The sequence below is a fragment of the Macrobrachium nipponense genome, chromosome 34 (assembly GCF_015104395.2).
Source record: "Macrobrachium nipponense isolate FS-2020 chromosome 34, ASM1510439v2, whole genome shotgun sequence".
In the NCBI taxonomy this organism is placed as follows: domain Eukaryota; kingdom Metazoa; phylum Arthropoda; class Malacostraca; order Decapoda; family Palaemonidae; genus Macrobrachium; species Macrobrachium nipponense.
The window spans coordinates 6,863,269-6,883,069 of record NC_061095.1 but is presented as its reverse complement, the minus strand read 5'-3'; the positions used below and the strand labels follow the sequence as shown (position 1 = coordinate 6,883,069).

Sequence of the window (19,801 nt, the reverse complement as noted above, 5' to 3'; positions counted from 1 at the left end):
CATATTCCCGAAATTTCCAGCAAATCCCTTCCATCTCCCTCAAACAATGGCGCATACATCCGGGAACTCAAAGTGCCCGATAACGAGGTCTCGTGGGGAGAGAAAGAGGAAGACTCTGGGTTGGCCTGGGGTGGGGGGGGGGGTAGGGGGGGGCATTGGGAGAGGCTTTTGGGAGGAGAGTAGGAAGGGAGGGAGGGAGGGAAACTTGGGTTTTGGTTGGGTTTAGGGATGGTGGAAGAGTTGGTAGGGAGGGAGGAATGGGTGGCGGTGTGGAGGGACGGAGGGAGGAGGTAGGAGCGTTGAGGGTAAACAAGCTTCGGCTCTGGAGAGGCAGGTAAGTGGCTTAAAGGCCCGCCATATTGACCAGACTAGGAGACTCGTTGCATACCATATTGAATCGCATCATCCCTCTACTGCTTCAGCTGCCAGCCAGTATCTCTCCTCCAACTCTCTCTCTCTCTCTCTCTCTCTCTCTCTGCCGAAGGCAAAAGAGCAAAAGGGGGACGACGGAAGGAAAGAAGGAAGGGGAGGGTTAGGAGAGGACGGGACGAGGATAACTGGGAGCGGACGAGCGAGATGAAGCGATAAACAGAAGGGGAAAACAATATTGGAAGGATTAGGGAGACGATGGTGTCAGAGATGATGCATAATGGGTGGGTTGGTGGGAAATGATGGATACCTGTAATAAAGGAGGCTTTGCAAGATGTTGAAAAGAAGTGCCGTGGAGAGAAAAAAGAACAGTCGCTAAAGGTCTGGCGGAGTAGAGAAATACAATAAGAACAGTAATAAACAAGGGAGCACAAAATTGCAGGCCATACTCATATCATAGGCTAGTGAATATATAGTTATTAACAGTAATTCCCCAAAAATATATGGTAACGAAATGTTATTAACAATTGTTCTAGAACGCTGATGAGAAAATCACACTCAACATACAATTTAATGGAAAAAGAAACACACAAAATTACTGAGTAGAACTTGTCTTCTTGTAAGTATTTACATAGTATTTAACGTACAAGCAAGCAAGTTATATTACTCAGTAATTTTGTGGGGTTCTTTTCCCATCTTCAGATGAAAACTGAAAGGTTTTTGTTTTGTTCAAACAACATAATATTGATCAGAGGGAGGGTGAGCGATTTTGCTCTCAGTTGACCACCTGAGCAATTAATTGGGTACCTATCAGCTTCTTGAATGCTGTGTCGCCAATAGGGTATAAAGTGGTACGGAGCCACCTATTAACCAAATAATTTTTTCTCATACGTAGGAATTGCTATTAAATTTGATAAAAGACTAAAAACACCCCAAAAAACAGTAAAAAAAAAAAAAAAAAAAAAATTCGCCGAAGTTCGAGCAATCGAGTTTTCTGAACAGAATATAATGCTATATGAGCCGCAACCCATGAAAATTTCTGCCATGGCCCGGTAGTGGCCTGTCTAGTAGCGTTGTCAGTTACACGATCATAGCTAACTTTAACTTTAAATAAAATAAAAGCTACTGGAGTTAGAGGGCTGCAATTCGGTACGTTTGATGATTGGAGAGTGGATGATCAACATACCAGTTTGCAGCCCTGTATCCTCAGTAGTTTTTAAGATCTGCGGACAGACAGACAAAGTCATCTCAATAATTCTCTTTTACAGGAAACTAAAATCAAATGTTGAGAAAACGGTAGTAATAACCAACGTCACAGAAGATACAGCCAATAGTGAACATCCACAAACTTACTCCTGTAGTGTTTACCGATTCAAGTTAAAAGTGAAACCCCCACATAAAAAATCAGTTTCAAAACCATAAAAACCGTCTTCAGATATTTACAGTTTCGAGCAAAGAGACGCAAACACATCACACACATATGAACCAAATTCCAAAAAGTTTACCATTTTCAGAAACGCAAGACCAGAAGCAAAACATGCAAATCCCGCCAATTAAACTATTTTAAAAGACCGTTGTTGAGCCTCGCAACGAACACAGAGCAAAGTGAGTGGCAACTTTTACTATCCCTAGATGATTTTTACTACATCTTCCCAACTTCAATAACCACTGATGAGAAAACACTATGTGAAAAGTTTTCCCACTAACAAAAACAGTATTTTAAGTAATGGGGAAATTTACAGGCTGTAATACAAGTTATGGAAAAATAAGCAAGGCATGTTCTATGTAACTGAAAACTATAAAAACTATCTCAAGTGATGGAATAACATGCATGCTCTACGTCAGTAAAATATACATAACCGTATTTCAAGTGATGGGCAAATATACATAGAGCACTTCGTTAAAAAACATACGTAGTTTATTCAAATCAATGAAAACTCATGCAAGCTGTATTACCCCTATATCAAAGAGTATTCAGCAGTCAGTTCCCTTGCGCAGTGGAAAGTCGCGGCCGTAATTCTGATAAAATCAGAAAGAAAGGAACATACCCACATCCTTACCTCAAAACTTGACTTGGTTTCCGATACACAACACATCATATTTCAAAGATAAAGGTCATCTATGTCGAAAGATGAGTAACTTATGGCCACTATTCATCATCAAGATAAACTGATTACATACGCGACAAATTTATGTCATTCATGACAAATTATCTCGTGACGTCTATATCATTATTCATAATGAATGTTTGTCATGTACATCATCTGAATCACATTACAAAAGAAAATCATTCAGACAGACTTTGTTATTAATGAAGCAAGATCACTTTATATATATATATATATATATAATATATATATATATATATATATATATAATTTATATATAGACATATATATATATATATAGATATATATAGGGTATATATAATATATATAACTATATATATTGTGAAATAATACATTTGCATGCTTATCTATTTTTTGTTTTCTTTTACAAAAAGTCATTCTATCTAGTGAAGCATGTAGGTATTTTACATGGAGGATTATTTTTTTGAGATTCGTTCCATTCAAGTGCCCTCATATTTCGAATAATAATAATAATAATAATAATAATAATAATAAATCAATAATAAATAATAATAATAATAATAATAATGATAATAATAACTGAATTTATAATTCACTCAAAGATAAAAACAACTCGAAACAAACAGATGACCTTGTGGAACAAGCAAGTGAATAAAAAACAAGTTACGTTCTAAACCTTCCAGTGGAAGAAACGAAATATCTAGTGATTAGTTCATATCTATTTGCAATCACTGTTAAGCTTTCAGGGCAATCAGTTAGAATAAGCCAGTCCTATGACATAGTAAGGCAAAGTACGATAATCACAAGGCTGAGTGACTTGACTTTTACGTTTCAGGAAAGTCAAAGAATATATCCATAAATACAGATAATCATTTTAAAGTAGAGAGATAAAGGAAGTCCTCTTGTACCGGTCTCTCGCGTGGTGCCATCTGCCCGTTCACCGATGCAGTGAACCAGCGTAAGCCAAGGCTTTCAAGGGATTACATTGAGCTTTACTGAACGTGGCAAGTATCAATAAAATAAAAGTAGGCCATGGGCATAAGCGACAGAACCACAACCCCAAAGATTACGTGCTTTTAGAAATCTACGACAGCAACATGATAGTAATCAGATGCAGAAGACATTAAAGACATTATGATAATTGTTCCATAAGGTCCTCTCTCTCTCTCTCTCTCTTCTCTCTCTCTCTCTTTTATATACACACCATTAAATTATTTATAACCAATTAAATTAAACTATTAATTAATATACATATATTATATAATATATATATATATCTATATATATATATATATATATATATATATATATACAGCATAATCATTATTACAACAATTATTATCCCTGCTGTTACACTATACCATAAGCAAGTACAAAAACCAAATACAGTATATAGATACATGTGCATTTATAGAAGGTACAGAAAAATATAAACTTTTCCTGCAGAGTGTTCAGCAATATTGCATAATTATATGTACATGCAAAATCACCATCGCACAATATAACCTGAAGCAATTATGACAGACTGATTTAACCATGCATTACTTAGAAGCAGCAGCAAAAGGACTGGAAACCCACTCACCCTACCTAACCCAGACCCCAACCTCCACACATCCCCCCCCCCCACACAAAAAAAAAAAAAAAAAAAAAAAAAAAAAAAAAAAAAAAAAAAAAAAAAAAGAGGAGGAGAGAGGAGAGAAGGTCCTGGCCAAGGTCTATAGATTGGGCTTTGTCTTCCAGGACCGTGGAATTAATTAGACTGTCTACAAGCTATGGGGAGGAACCGACAATTATCTTTCATTTGCAAGTTAACGGGACACTCATTAACTTTATTATTACTAATATTTCAAACAGTATCATAAATCAAAGTGAAAATCTGATAAACCAAAGCTATTATCTCATCCTTAAAATGCTTTACTGATTGATTCTCTCTCTCCTCTCTCTCTCTCTCTCTCTCTCTCTCTCTCTCACCAATTCCAGACCATAAATAACCATGTCCCCCTTTTCCATCTAGTTATAACCATAATAATAATAATCTCCTTCATCATCCCTTTCCATCATCATCACCATTATCACCATCGTCATCACCGCCAGCATCGACGTCATCACCATAAGGGAGGGCTCATAGAAAACGGGCTCTCGTTATCGGTGATCTCGGTCGTTGAAAAAGTATGAATATTTCCATTAAGGGACTTCTGGAAAGTCCCATTTATGGAAAAAGAAAATCTCTCTCTCGGGGGCCAGCCAGCGCTCCAGGTTAGGGGCGGGGGCTTGGAGTGAGGACTGAGTGAGGAGGGGAGGAGGAGGAGGAGGAGGAGGAAACTAATGGAGGAAAGCTGAGAGGGAAAACTAGATGTATATGTTACTCTTTTTTCTTCAGCATCACTTTTTTTAAAACGTCTCATCTCTTACTGTTCTGTTACTTGAAGATGAATAATAAATAACAAGAGGGCATCTCTCTCTCTCTCTCTCTCTCTCTCTCTCTCCCGATATACACGTCGCACTTTTAGCGACGAGTCTTATCTTTTTATGAATCTGAAAGTGGGAAGGCTGAAGAAGGAAAAACGATGGAAACTGCCTTTTTGATAGACTACTTTTTTCAGATAAATATAACTTTTGATAAATATTTCGCCCGGATTTGAAAGGGTAAGTAGTTTGCACACATACATACATACATATGTCTATACATTCATACATACATATACTATAAATATCGCAATGTTTCCGTGGATCTCATTTTTCCCTTAATAATTGTTAATTTGAAGAGCATTATTTTCTCTACTGAGAAAGGGAAACTCAGGCGACTTTTGCTTATAAATAAATCGCATTTATTACACTTTTTTTTCTGACAACTTATTCTTATCGTAAATTTGAAATTCATGAAAACTGGAAAAAACGACAACCGTGCTTGGATTCTCTTGCAAAATCTAGTTCATAGTTATTTTGTCAAATTTTTTCACCAAAAATTTATATCATAATTCTTGCAACAGGAAAAAACTTGGGTTATACTCTCCATTTTGATAAAGATTTGCGTTTTTTATATAAATAAATATAATATGAAAATTTTGTTTACATTGCTTCCGTAGGTAGCCCTATTCTCCAAAAATTCTGTATGTACTTCAACTATAACTGACCGCTACAGGAAAAACACTATATTTTATTGTGTTTTTGTATCTTTCAAAGTTACATCTTCAGTCAATAGAGTTTATACCAAAAGCTGTCCTTGCATTCGGTGTCTTTGCCTGTAAAATGCTTACGGACAGCGTGACTGCGACAAAAAGCGACCTGTTCTTTGTAATACCAGCTGCTAACAAAATTTCATACTAATACTATAAGATGGCAATCAAGTTAGCATCATCTACAACCCATAATTATTTCACTTACAGTCCAAATAAGAGAACAAATTCTTTGTGGGCACTAAAAAATAATAATAATCACCTGAGGCTGCTTATAGTAACATGTTTTTCTTATTATTTCAACTTCGAGCACATGATCTTGTGTCATTCTCACTAATTGAAATGTGAGACTCCCTTTTTAATTTCTTACCTTACATTGGACAGAAGAGTTTAACCTATGTAAGAGTTCTATTATCCGGCTTCCGAGTGATACGAGGTATAAAATCTCAATAAAACTGCATACAAAATATTCCTTACCACTTTGCTTATATGAATACCTTTAACTTCGAAAATTTGACAGAAAGTCTGTTTTCTCGAACAATTCTGAAAAAACGAGCGACTCACGCACTGTAGCCTAAATTCGCTTGTAATCAATCTAGTCTTTGAGAATATTGGGGAATCTAAGAATGATGATAAGATCGTATAAAATAACTATCTGCTAAAATAGAATGGCACTGGAAACTACCTGAAAGTAACCAGATAATTATCAAAAACCATTTACCAATATAACAATATTTTATAAATTACCTAACTCTTATTGTGATATTATCAAGTATTAACCAACATACAACAAAATGTTATGAATTTTCAATATATTTACTCAAATAACACGAAATATTAATTTTCAACAGGATTTAGGCTTCCAAATTTCCATTACAGAATAATAAATCGATCCAGACTCCAGCTCGACATTTACAAAATCTTTTTAATCATAACATTCTAGAAACCATATTTTTCCACACTAGAATAAAATTGATCAATATATCCGTTCTTTATATTATACAATATTTACACATATAAAGCAGCCCCTGTAAGATGGAGGGGCTTTAAAGAAAAAGACAAAACCTCAAATGCTTCCTTAAACATTATGTATACGACGAACATAATGAACATTCATCAGCATTCCGAATAAGATAAAATACGTTTCCTTCATATATAATACTTTTAAAGTAAATCAGTTTCTTTTACGATTGGACGGGTCAGACAAAATAAGCGCAGTCATCACTGTATCATTCATCCTCCAACGTATGATTATGATGATTGCCTTTAAAAACAAAGGGAAATAACTTTCAGAGGTTCAGAACCGCATTAAACAACTACTCTAATAGGATGTCGTTCCTTAAATCTGCTGGGACTACGTCCGTGTTCTTAACACATCTACAACAATAAACAAATCTAAAGCAAAATCTGGAATGGGGATAAAACTTCAATAAACTGCCATAGGAGCTTGTTCGCACATTTCGATAAGAGAGAGAGAAGAGAGAGAGGAGGGAGGAGAGGAGAAGAGAGAGAGAAGAGGAGGCGAGAGAGAGAGAGAGAGAGAGAGAGAGAGAGAGAGAGAGAGAGAGAGAGAGAGAGAGAGAGAAAGTCGGTTGAGCATCACTGAAACTTGCAAAAAAAACCATAATCCGAAACGAGTATGAGATGTAAAAAAAAATAATACAACTTTTATTTATATATAAAAAAACAACTATCAGAACTATTAAAAAAAATTATCCTATCCTTCGTCGAGGTTCAACTTGATAAACATTCACCCGGCAACGAGATGCAAAATAATTCTGTACTGTACTAATGAAACATACGGAATTCGACGGTGACAAGTTTTCCATTTGTCACCCAGATGCCAGTCACGTTGGATAATGTTTAAATTTTCGGGCAGACCCACTGAAATTGTCAGATTCTCGTAAAATCGGGTGATCCCAAGAGAAATATTGCAAAATTGGCATTATACAAATATATATATATATATATATATATATATATATATATATATATATATATATATATATATATATATATATATCTATATATATATAATATAAGTCATAAAAACTTTTGCCGTAGGATACATCAACAATAAGAAATCAACTGGCTGCCCAAGCAGGCTCGCCATCAGATGGCAATTAACGAGTCTAACAAAATCACCAGAATTAAAGAATTAAATAGCCAAAAGTATACAGAAATTTTTCAGAGGTTGTACTATGTTGTAGTAAAAGCCGAAGATACAGGCTATATAGGCTAGTCTTAGATCTGCAGCGAAAGAAACAAAGAAAGGAAAGGAGATCAAGATTAAATATAATTCGGCTTAGGAGGTCAAAATGAGATGATATTTCTGACATATCACATTCCCGTGAAGTTGATTACTCACTTAAGGAACGATTGATTGACTGGTAAAAGCTAGGCGTCACACCAAAAGTCATCGACGCCGCTTAAAGAAAGAAATATCGCGACTGACATTTACAGCAAATCAGTTGTGATCTCAGATCGACCGAAAATAAGAAACTACCCATTGAAAAATATGCAATTTTGCCATGAGAAATCATATACTAATAGATGAGAAGGATAAATCGTAAAAAAAAATAAAAATTTCTAAAGAATTATCAGCTAATGTAATGTTTGCTTCTGGACCAGAACATAATCATGGAAATCTGACCTGAATATCAAACCGATGCAAGACGACGAAAATTTTCAATAGAAAAAAAAAGAAGAAAAAATATCCAATTTCGTCAGATTTGGAAAAGATATTCAATTCTTACAACAATGTATTTGTTCTAGTTCATTTTCGATCGCTTTGTTTCAAATAGTTCTTAGATCGTTCTCAGTAAAAAGTTCATCCCACAAGTCCCCACCCCATAACCCCTCAAATACACACACACACACACACACACACACACACACACACACACACACCACACACATATATATATATATATATATATCATATATATATATATATATATTGCTACGTTTATAGAACGCCTCGCCTTCCCAGCAGAGTTTTAGTTTTGTTTAATTATAAAAGTAGCAGCCATGCCGTCTCCTGAAGCTACTGTTGTTGGGAGAGTGGGGATGTCGTAGGAATGATATTTCCGGTCTGACGGAAGCTTAGGGTAAGAGAGGCAGGTCACAAGAGTAGCTAGGCTTCGAGATGGATTTTAGGGACTTCTACAATAAGACCTATTTTCCTTTCCCAATTTGCTGGCGTTGTGTTTACCACCTTTCAGGCAATGCTCGAGGCGGGTTTTTTGGAAGCCCGTGATTCGAAAGCAAGCAGTATCGCTCTCAGTCGGCTGCGGGACGTGATCTCGGACAGAGGTCAAATTGCCAGCCTCCAAATTAGGACCTACACACGACGCACTGTGGACAACAGAACCCCAGACCTGAACAGAGGTCGGACCGCATTCTTCTACATGGATACACAGAATATTGCATAAAGGTACGTCTGAAAGTGTAAACTTCAACCCAGCACCTTTTACTACCATACGACTCTTGCTAAATTCATTCTCAATTCTTATTTTTACCCCTTCTACATCAGAAGCCCTTTGTCCTCATCGGGCACGTGCTCCCCTTTGTGACTTGTTAAAGACCAAGCTTTCGTGTATACCTCAGTGAACCATTCGAGTTTACCTTCCCCAATGTTAGGGAATTAATCAGCCTTAATCAAAGCAAGAAGTCATTTTTTCTTTTATGTCGTTTAATCTGGGATTTCTTTTCCAGATTCCATGAGTCACGTGCCGTCTCTCTGCCGCAAGTGTGCATTAAACCCACGTGAATGAAAATCAGCTTGAATTGAATGAAGACTATAAGCCCCAACGTGGGGGCCCATATCATTTAACTTTTCTCCAGGCAGCACGGCCTTTGTGTAAATAAATAGTTTTAAAGTAACGAGCTGAGTTTTCTGGCGACCTTCCCTCAGAGAAAGAAATCAATAATAATCAGTTTACGGTAAGTTCAAGCAATTCCCTCTTGAAATCCCTAAATTACTTCCGTTTACGTATCTAGTCCTTCTCAAGGCCCTATATACGTAACATTGGCGAATCTTGCCTGGATTGAACCTAGCTTGCTTAAAAAGCTTGTAAATCGCGTTATCCGTTGTAAAACGTAAACTGTAAATTATTTTAGAAAGCGTAAATCAAGCACACTTGCAGGGAAAGAAGACACACTGACTCACGGTAAGGTATTCTATTCATTAATATGATTATTCTATAACAAATGTTAGCTTAGGTATGTTTAAGTATTTTCCTGATGAAGTGTTTAAAGAGCGTAGGTAGAAATCTTATTATTGTAACGGCGATGCAAGCCAGAGCTTTATTTTAGCGGCGAGCAAACAATTTGCCCCGCGAATTTTCTGTTACTTTGTGCTGTCCTCGTAGGAGCTCTCACGAACACGTGTGTAGAATAGATGCCAGAAAGAACCAGATCAAAACTAGGAAGTGCTTTGCCAGGGTTTATTGCTGTGTTTGAAAGCCTAGCTAGTTAGGAGTGTTTTACTAATAGTTACGGCAAAAGAAGTGTACAATTCTTTTGTCTGTGATATGTTAGGGAATCCATTTTTAACTTAGTTTTCATTCCAAGTGTTGGTAACCGCTTACCTCTCGGCTAATTCAGCTTCGCGCTCTCTCGCGCCTGCGCGGTCTCAACCAACCTTCGTCTCATTCACAGCGGCAGCCATGTTTTTATCCCTTTAAACATTACCTAAACAATTTAAGCAAAGTAACGTAAGTCTCAAAGTTTTAACGTAAATAATATCGATCTTGGTACTAGTATCTATCGTCCTGCCAGAAAAATTAACGTAATTCGCCTTGAATAAGAAAGTAGTATTTTGTGTTGTAAATTGCCTTCGCATTTACAGAGAATCAGCTGATTCGCCCGCGCTGGTCAGCTCTCCTCACATGTTTCACCTTGCATCGCTCACTCGCGCGCTGAGCGAAGTTTCATTTCACTTCGCACTTAACGTAACCTCATTCACAATTGTTTGCTAACATCGTTTTAAATCCTTACCGTCATTTCACTGTTCACGGGGACCTAGTAATCTTACATAAAGTTAACGTAAATCTCAAGTAGAGTAAATCACAAGAATTGTTAACGTAAAACGCGTCGTTGTAAAATTCATATTGAAACGCAAATCATTTCGTAAGCGCGAGCCGCTACATTAACGTAAAAATCGTTCACCACGAGCGCGTTATCATTTTCATAAACGTTATCCAAAAGCAATTCTTTCATTAAAAACGTTAACGTAAGTAAATCATTTGACGCAAGTTGCGTCATATTAACGAACATTAGTGGTTCAATTCAAATATAAGGGAGTTCATTCATATATCATTTTCACCCTCTCCGAGAGAGAGAGAGAGAGAGAGAGAGAGAGAACCAGAACCCAGTATTCACGAAGCCAAGAGTGCTACATCTTACCATTAATTATAGCATGCAGAATTAACATTATTTTAGTCTCTTGTGTCTTTCATTTACACAGCGTGATACGTACGCGCATGTGTCCAGTGCAGTTTGCAAACATTTATTTGTTTCATTATCGAGTACTTCAGCGAGTGACTGAGCATTTCTAAAATTTCCATTACCTGTCGTTGCCCGAGTGGTCTTTTCATTTTCTTTATCACGAAAGACTTGCGTATACCGCAAGCACAATTCGCACAGTGTGCCACGCCAATTCATTACTTCCAGACAGGGAGTCGTTACCAGTTTAGGACTGGCCACCACCAGTGCACGTCAGGTCTTATCATTTTACAGTGCCACTAATTCTTGACACTGTTCACCGACTGGCCGCTGAAGTACTCCCACCTTTTACTTTCTCTCCTCCACCATTACACTCTGCCCGAACAGAGTGCCATTCACTTCGGTATACTTGGGTATACTGCATGTAGTGTCCGGGACACACCAGCACGATACCAGTGCTCAAAGGAACGCCTCCTCATAAGTGCCATTGCACCTGTACAGGCCGTACAGGTAGCCATTAAACCTGCGTGTCCGTCCTTACGGAACGCCCATTCATTAGAGTATCCCACCATTTTGGATCACTCCCACCAAGGAACGCCTCTCATAATGCCGTGCCCCTGTATTGGACCTACAGGTAGCCCATTCCAGCGTCTCCCAACTTAGGAAACGCCCTTAAGTGTGACGTACGCCGTACACTCCATTGATTATTCCACCTCATCAGAAGGTGCCAGTCAAAAAGTGCCACCGAGCACCCAGTCTTTTCACTTTTCATTACCACATCGCAGAACACCTTTCCAAGTGAGTGCCACTTTCCACAGTAGGCACTCCTATTCCATTCCGTACCCTTCCTGGCCATTATTTTCATTTTCATCAGCCTCTACTGCAGCCTAAGGGAAATGTCTTCCCCTGCTTCCCGCGACTTCTTTGCCAGAGAGCTAGAGAGCTCGGAGCCCTCATAACTCTGGGCAAGGAGGCTGGTTACACTGGACCAGCACTAGACCAGTGGATAAAGGCGCAGCAGGCTGCCGCGCGCCTGCAAGAAAAGGAAGAAAGGGAAAACCAGAGAAAAGCCGAGAAGCAGAGAGAAAAGAAAGAGAAGCAGAAAGGGAATGCAAGGGAAGAGGAGCGAAAGCATGAGCTCGCTCTCAAGGAGAAGGAACTCGACATCAAGCGGGAGAAGGCCCGTAAGGAGAGTATCTAGTCAAGCCACTCTGCCAGTTCCAGCCCTGCACCCACTGTCTCTCTTAGTCCCGCCGTCTCTGGTCAGCCTGACATCCTTTCGATTTGCGAGCCTGGTCCTGATCCAGTGCCGGAGATAGAAAATTCCTGCCGCATCCTGCCAGCCTTTTACCTTTTTACCGCCTACCTCCTCCCCTTTGGAAGAGGTAAGCCCCACCAGTTGACCCCAGACTTGTTTCCGAGGTGATCCAACAGAGGACGCTTCACCTGTGCCAGAGCACACTGCCAGCCTTGGTGACTCCACAGATTCGCAACCTGTGGGGCCATCTCGGTCTTATCATCCCGTGCCACGGAAGGAGGTTCTGGCAACACGTTCTGCCGAGACTGTGGCCGCAAAGGTCACATGTCTGCCAACTATGGAGGGTGCGCAAATTTTAATATTCCTGCCATCGCAATGGCCGTCACCAATCCTTTTCTCTAGGACCCCAGCTAAGGGCCCTATAACCGTCGCACCCCTCCAAAGCCATTATCAGCCAAGCCACGTCAGAGCCTACGACGACTCTGGCGCTCAAATCTCCCTGATACGGGAAGACCGAATCCCCCGAGGGGTCCAACCGTCGATAGACATCATTTAATCACCATCGAAGGTATCAACCATATCAAGCTGATCCTTCCGACCGTTCATTGAGGGTCACCAGACCTCATTTTTCCAGAATTTGTACCCTTGCAGTTGCAAGCTACATTCCAGGAGGTACGACCTCCTCCTAGGGCAAGACATGAAGTCTCCCTCGCATTCCAAAAAGCCTAGGGGTCCTAACCCCCACAACAAATCACTCCAAAGCAAGGAGTCATTGCAATTCTACTTCCTCCAGGAGTACATCCACCAACAGTCTCCCCCGTTACCGAGGAGGGAGATTGACCATTCACAGTTCCGTTGCAAGACCTGTAACGTAATAGGGCACTCCACAAATTGGCCTAGGTGCCCTAGCAAGTTAGTGCAGCGGACACTGTCCAAGTTCCACAGGCTTAGCCTTCCAGACAGGACCCTCTGTCTCCCATTTCCAAGGGCACGCTGAGAGGTATTGCACCTCCGGTACCCGCCACAGGTCCAGTCGACCTCAAACTCTCTGCCCCAGTGCCACTTGGCAGCACTGAGCAGTACCAAGCTCCGTCCAGCCTGGACGTAGAGCCACCACCGAACTTGACCTCTGCGCCTGGCCCCGAGCTAGCGCCGGCGCCTAACCTTATCAAGGATCCTCCTACAGGAGATCCTCCAACAGGCATGGGACTTACCACAGCCCATGGCCAATCACTAGTTCCTTCTTCTTCATCCTTACCTCTGTCGCCCGAGGATGAACCTCCGGCAGACCTTACCTTTGTACCTCCTCTGGAAAACCAGGAACTGCCCAACCAGGAGTCAGCCTGGAGTTTTCCCCTTACGACGGCTGTCACAGCAGCCGAAGTGAGGGCCTCCCCTGCAGTAGTTCCACCTCTACGACGGTTGCTGCAGATACCGAAGTGGGGTGTTTCTCCTGCAATCCCTCAGGCTACCACTGCCTCTGCTCCTGCCGGCGTTTCTGGCCTTTCCCCAGAGTCGGTGCCTCCGTCTACTCCAAGGACTGGTATAGCCAGGTCCTGGAGGAATAAGAAGAAGAATAGAAGGGACGTCATTAACAAACTAACCCAAGAGCCACATGCTCTCCTTGACACCTGTGCCTGAGGTACAGTGTCACATTCATTTGCAGAATGATTCCTCCTGGCACCTACCCAGAGAAGGTAGCCAGCCTGATCTCTGCCAGTAGCACTAACCCTCTAACCCCTAGCCATGTAATACTAACCCTCACTTTAAATATAACTACCTCATTGCATTTCCCTCCTGGTCAACTAACCACTCATCATCCCCAAGCATCATTACCTACTTTATCATGTATTTTTAATTCCGTCGCTGAACTACTGCTGTGCGTACCACACTCTGGAATGATTGCGTCTTCATTTAAATGTATTGAGTAGGTTAGGCTAATGGTTTAGTACCAGGGCATTAGGTTAGCAGTAGCAGTAGAATTTTCAAGTAAACCTTATTCTAGGTAGAGTAGACTGTCGTCACAAGACAACCTGTAGTTATTTATTAGGCTAGACTACATCACTATATTAAGTTAGTACACTTAGCATCTTTGCCTATAAGTTAGGTAGGCCATTGTAGTCAGCCGTATCGCTGCTCAAAAACTTCAAGTTAGAGTAGGAGAACTGGGTTGTCGAGGCGATCAACTTATTTAAGCCAAGACCTTCACGCCCGAAAGGGAGTGAATGCCTTCTTAACAGGGGGAGCTGCTACGTTTATAGAACGCCTCGCCTTCCCAGCAGAGTTTTAGTTTTGTTTAATTATAAAAGTAGCAGCCATGCCGTCTCCTGAAGCTACTGTTGTTGGGAGAGTGGGGATGTCGTAGGAATGATATTTCCGGTCTGACGGAAGCTTAGGGTAAGAGAGGCAGGTCACAAGAGTAGCTAGGCTTCGAGATGGATTTTAGGGACTTCTACAATAAGACCTATTTTCCTTCCCAATTTGCTGGCGTTGTGTTTACCACCTTTCAGGCAATGCTCGAGGCGGTTTTTTGGAAGCCCCGTGATTCGAAAGCAAGCAGTATCGCTCTCAGTCGGCTGCGGGACGTGATCTCGGACAGAGGTCAAATTGCCAGCCTCCCAAAATTAGGCCTACCCACGACGCACTGGTGGACACGAACCCCAGACCTGAACAGAGTCGGACCGCATTCTTCTACAAGGATACACAGAATATTGCATAAAGGTACGTCTGAAAGTGTAAACTTCAACCCAGCACCTTTTACTACCATACGACTCTTGCTAAATTCATTCTCAATTCTTATTTTTACCCCTTCTACATCAGAAGCCCTTTGTCCTCATCGGTTTTCCACGTGCTCCCCCTTTGTGACTTGTTAAAGACCAAGCTTTCGTGTATACCTCAGTGAACCATTCGAGTTTACCTTCCCCAATGTTAGGGAATTAATCAGCCTTAATCAAAGCAAGAAGTCATTTTTTCTTTTATGTCGTTTAATCTGGGATTCTTTTCCAGATTCCATGAGTCACGTGCCGTCTCTCTGCCGCAAGTGTGCATTAACCCACGTGAATGAAAATCAGCTTGAATTGAATGAGACTATAAGCCCCAACGTGGGGGCCCATATCATTTAACTTTTCTCCAGGCCAGCACGGGCCTTTGTGTAAATAAATAGTTTTAAAGTAACGAGCTGAGTTTTCTGGCGACCTTCCCTCTAGAGAAAGAAATCAATAATAATCAGTTTACGGTAAGTTCAAGCAATTCCCTCTTGAAATCCCTAAATTGCTTCCGTTTACGTATCTAGTCTCTCACAAGGCCCTAAAATACGTAACATTGGCGAATCTTGCCTTGGATTGAACCTAGCTTGCTTTAAAAAAAGCTTGTAAACAAATCGCGTTATCCGTTGTAAAACGCCTAAACTGTAAATTATTTTAGAAAGCGTAAATCAAGCACACCTTGCAGGGAAAGAAGACACACTGACTCACGGTAAGGTATTCTATTCATAATATGATTATTCTATAACAAATGTTAGCTTAAGGTATGTTTAAGTATTTTCCTGATGAAGTGTTTAAAAGAGCGTAGGTAGAAATCTTATTATTGTAACGGCGAATGCGCCAGAGCTTTATTTTAGCGGCGAGCAAACAATTTGCCCCGCGAATTTTCTGTTACTTTGTGCTGTCCTCGTAGGAGCTCTCACGAACACGTGTGTAGAATAGATGCCAGAAAGAACCAGATCAAAACTAGGAAGTGCTTTGCCAGGGTTTATTGCTGTGTTTGAAAGCCTAGCTAGTTAGGAGTGTTTTACTAATAGTTACGGCAAAAGAAGTGTACAATTCTTTTGTCTGTGATATGTTAGGGAATCCATTTTTAACTTAGTTTTCATTCCAAGTGTTGGTAACCGCTTACCTCTCGGCTAATTCAGCTTCGCGCTCTCTCGCGCCTGCGCGGTCTCAACCAACCTTCGTCTCATTCACAGCGGCAGCCATGTTTTTATCCCTTTAAACATTACCTAAACAATTTAAGCAAAGTAACGTAAGTCTCAAAGTTTTAACGTAAATAATATCGATCTTGGTACTAGTATCTATCGTCCTGCCAGAAAAATTAACGTAATTCGCCTTGAATAAGAAAGTAGTATTTTGTGTTGTAAATTGCCTTCGCATTTACAGAGAATCAGCTGATTCGCCCGCCCGCGCTGGTCAGCTCTCCTCACATGTTTCACCTTGCATCGCTCACTCGCGCTGAGCGAAGTTTCATTTCACTTCGCACTTAACGTAACCTCATTTACAATTGTTTGCTAACATCGTTTTAAAATCCTTACCGTCATTTCACTGTTCACGGGGACCTAGTAATCTTACATAAAGTTAACGTAAATCTCAAGTAGAGTAAATCACAAGAATTGTTAACGTAAAACGCGTCGTTGTAAAATTCATATTGAAACGCAAATCATTTCGTAAGCGCGAGCCGCTACATTAACGTAAAAATCGTTCACCACGAGCGCGTTATCATTTTCATAAAACGTTATCCAAAAGCAATTCTTTCATTAAAAACGTAACGTAAGTAAATCATTTGACGCAAGTTGCGTCATATTAAACGAACATTAGTAGTTCAATTCAAATATAAGGGAGTTCATTCATATATCATTTTCACCCTCTCCGAGAGAGAGAGAGAGAGAGAGAGAGAGAACCAGAACCCAGTATTCACGAAGCCAAGAGTGCTACATCTTACCATTAATTATAGCATGCAGAATTAACATTATTTTAGTCTCTTGTGTCTTTCATTTACACGCGTGGTACGTACGCGCATGTGTCCAGTGCAGTTTGCAAACATTTATTTGTTTCATTATCGAGTACTTCAGCGAGTGACTGAGCATTTCTAAAATTTCCATTACCTGTCGTTGCCCGAGTGGTCTTTTCATTTTCTTTATCACGAAAGACTTGCGTATACCGCAAGCACAATTCGCACAGTGTGCCACGCCAATTCATTACTTCCAGACAGGGAAGTCGTTACCAGTTTAGGACTGGCCACCACCAGTGCACGTCAGGTCTTATCATTTTACAGTGCCACTAATTCTTGACACTGTTCACCGACTGGCCGCTGAAGTACTCCCACCTTTTACTTTCTCTCCTCCACCATTACACTCTGCCCCGAACAGAGTGCCATTTCACTTCGGTATACTTGAGTATACTGCATGTAGTGTCCGGGACACACCAGCACGATACCAGTGCTCAAAGGAACGCCTCCTCATAAGTGCCATTGCACCTGTACAGGCCGTACAGGTAGCCATTAAACCTGCGTGTCCGTCCTTACGGAACGCCCATTCATTAGAGTATCCACCATTTTGGATACTCCACCAAGGAACGCCTCCTCATAAGTGCCGTGCCCCTGTATTGGACCTACAGGTAGCCCATTCCAGCGTCTCCCAACTTAGGAACGCCCTTAAGTGTGACGTACGCCGTACACTCCATTGATTATTCCACCTCATCAGAAGGTGCCAGTCACAAAGTGCCACCGAGCACCCAGTCTTTTCACTTTTCATTACCACATCGCAGAACACCTTTCCAAGTGAGTGCCACTTTCCACAGTAGGCACTCCTATTCCATTCCGTACCCTTCCTGGCCATTATTTTCATTTTCATCAGCCTCTACTGCAGCCTAAGGGAAATGTCTTCCCCTGCTTCCCGCGACTTCTTTGCCAGAGAGCTAGAGAAGCTCGGAGCCCTCATAACTCTGGGCAAGGAGGCTGGTTACACTGGACCAGCACTAGACCAGTGGATAAAGGCGCAGCAGGCTGCCGCGCGCCTGCAAGAAAAGGAAGAAAGGGAAAACCAGAGAAAAGCCGGAAGAAGCAGAGAGAAAAGAAAAGAAGCAGAAAAAAATGGAAAGGCAAGGGAAGAGGAGCGAAAGCATGAGCTCGCTCTCAAGGAGAAGGAACTCGACATCAAGCGGGAGAAGGCCCGTAAGGAGAGTATCCTAGCTCAAGCCACTCTGCCAGCTTCCAGCCCTGCACCCACTGTCTCTCTTAGTCCCGCCGTCTCTGGTCAGCCTGACATCCTTTCGATTTGCGAGCCTGGTCCTGATCCAGTGCCGGAGATAGAAATTCCTGCCGCATCCTGCCAGCCTTTTACCTTTTTACCGCCTACCCCTCTCCCCTTTATTGGAAGAGGTAAGCCCACCAGTTGACCCCAGACTTGTTCCGAGGTGATCCAACAGAGGACGCTTCACCTGTGCCAGAGCACACTGCCAGCCTTGGTGACTCCACAGATTCGCAACCTGTGGGGCCATCTCGGTCTTATCATCCCGTGCCACGGAAGAGGTTCTGGAACACGTTTCTGCCGAGACTGTGGCCGCAAAGGTCACATGTCTGCCAACTATGGAGGGTGCGCAAATTTTAATATTCCTGCCATCGCAATGGCCGTCACCAATCCTTCTTCTCTAGGACCCCCAGCTAAGGGCCCTATAACCGTCGCACCCCTCCAAAGCCATTATCAGCCAAGCCACGTCAGAGCCTACGACGACTCTGGCGCTCAAATCTCCCTGATACGGGAAGACCGAATCCCCCGAGGGGCAACCGTCGATAGACGTCATTTAATCACCATCGAAGGTATCAACCATATCAAGCTGATCCTTCCGACCGTTCAATTGAGGGTCACCAGACCTCATTTTTCCAGAATTTGTACCTTGCAGTTGCAAGCTACATTCCAGGAGGTTACGACCTCTCCTAGGGCAAGACATGAAAGTCTCCCTCGCATTCCAAAAAGCCTAGGGGTCCTAACCCCACAACAAATCACTCCAAAGCAAGGAGTCATTGCAATTCTACTTCCTCCAGGAAGTACATCCACCAACAGTCTCCCCCGTTACCGAGGAGGGAGATTGACCATTCACAGTTCCGTTGCAAGACCTGTAACGTAATAGGGCACTCCACAAATTGGCCTAGGTGCCCTAGCAAGTTATGTGCAGCGGACACTGTCCAAGTTCCACAAGGCTTAGCCTTCCAAAAGAGACAGGACCCTTTGTCTCCCATTTCCAAGGGCACGCTGAGAGGTATTGCACCTCCGGTACCCGCCACAGGTCCAGTCGACCTCAACTCTCTGCCAGTGCCACTTGGCAGCACTGAGCAGTACCAAGCTCCGTCCAGCCTGGACGTAGAGCCACCACCGAACTTGACCTCTGCGCCTGGCCCCGAGCTAGCGCCGGCGCCTAACCTTATCAAGGATCCTCCTACAGGAGATCCTCCAACAGGCATGGAGCTTACCACAGCCCATGGCCAATCACTAGTTCCTTCTTCTTCATCCTTACCTCTGTCGCCCGAGGATGAACCTCCGGCAGACCTTACCTTTGTACCTCCTCTGGAAAACCAGGAACTGCCCAACCAGGAGTCAGCCTGGAGTTTTCCCCTTACGACGGCTGTCACAGCAGCCGAAGTGAGGGCCTCCCCTGCAGTAGGTTCCACCTCTACGACGGTTGCTGCAGATA

General features: G+C 41.8%; 2 long non-coding RNA genes across 3 annotated transcripts in view; one reads left to right on the top strand and one right to left on the bottom strand.

Annotated features, from left to right (window-relative positions):
- LOC135207647 (uncharacterized) overlaps positions 1 to 19,801 on the bottom strand; it is a 359,652-nt gene that overhangs the window by 170,313 nt on the left and 169,538 nt on the right. The gene's annotated exons all lie outside the window — the stretch shown is intronic.
- On the top strand, positions 15,018 to 15,515 carry LOC135207646 (uncharacterized). The gene is made up of 2 exons (XR_010313013.1): positions 15,018 to 15,062; positions 15,348 to 15,515. It is a non-coding gene; the product is annotated as an uncharacterized LOC135207646 (long non-coding RNA).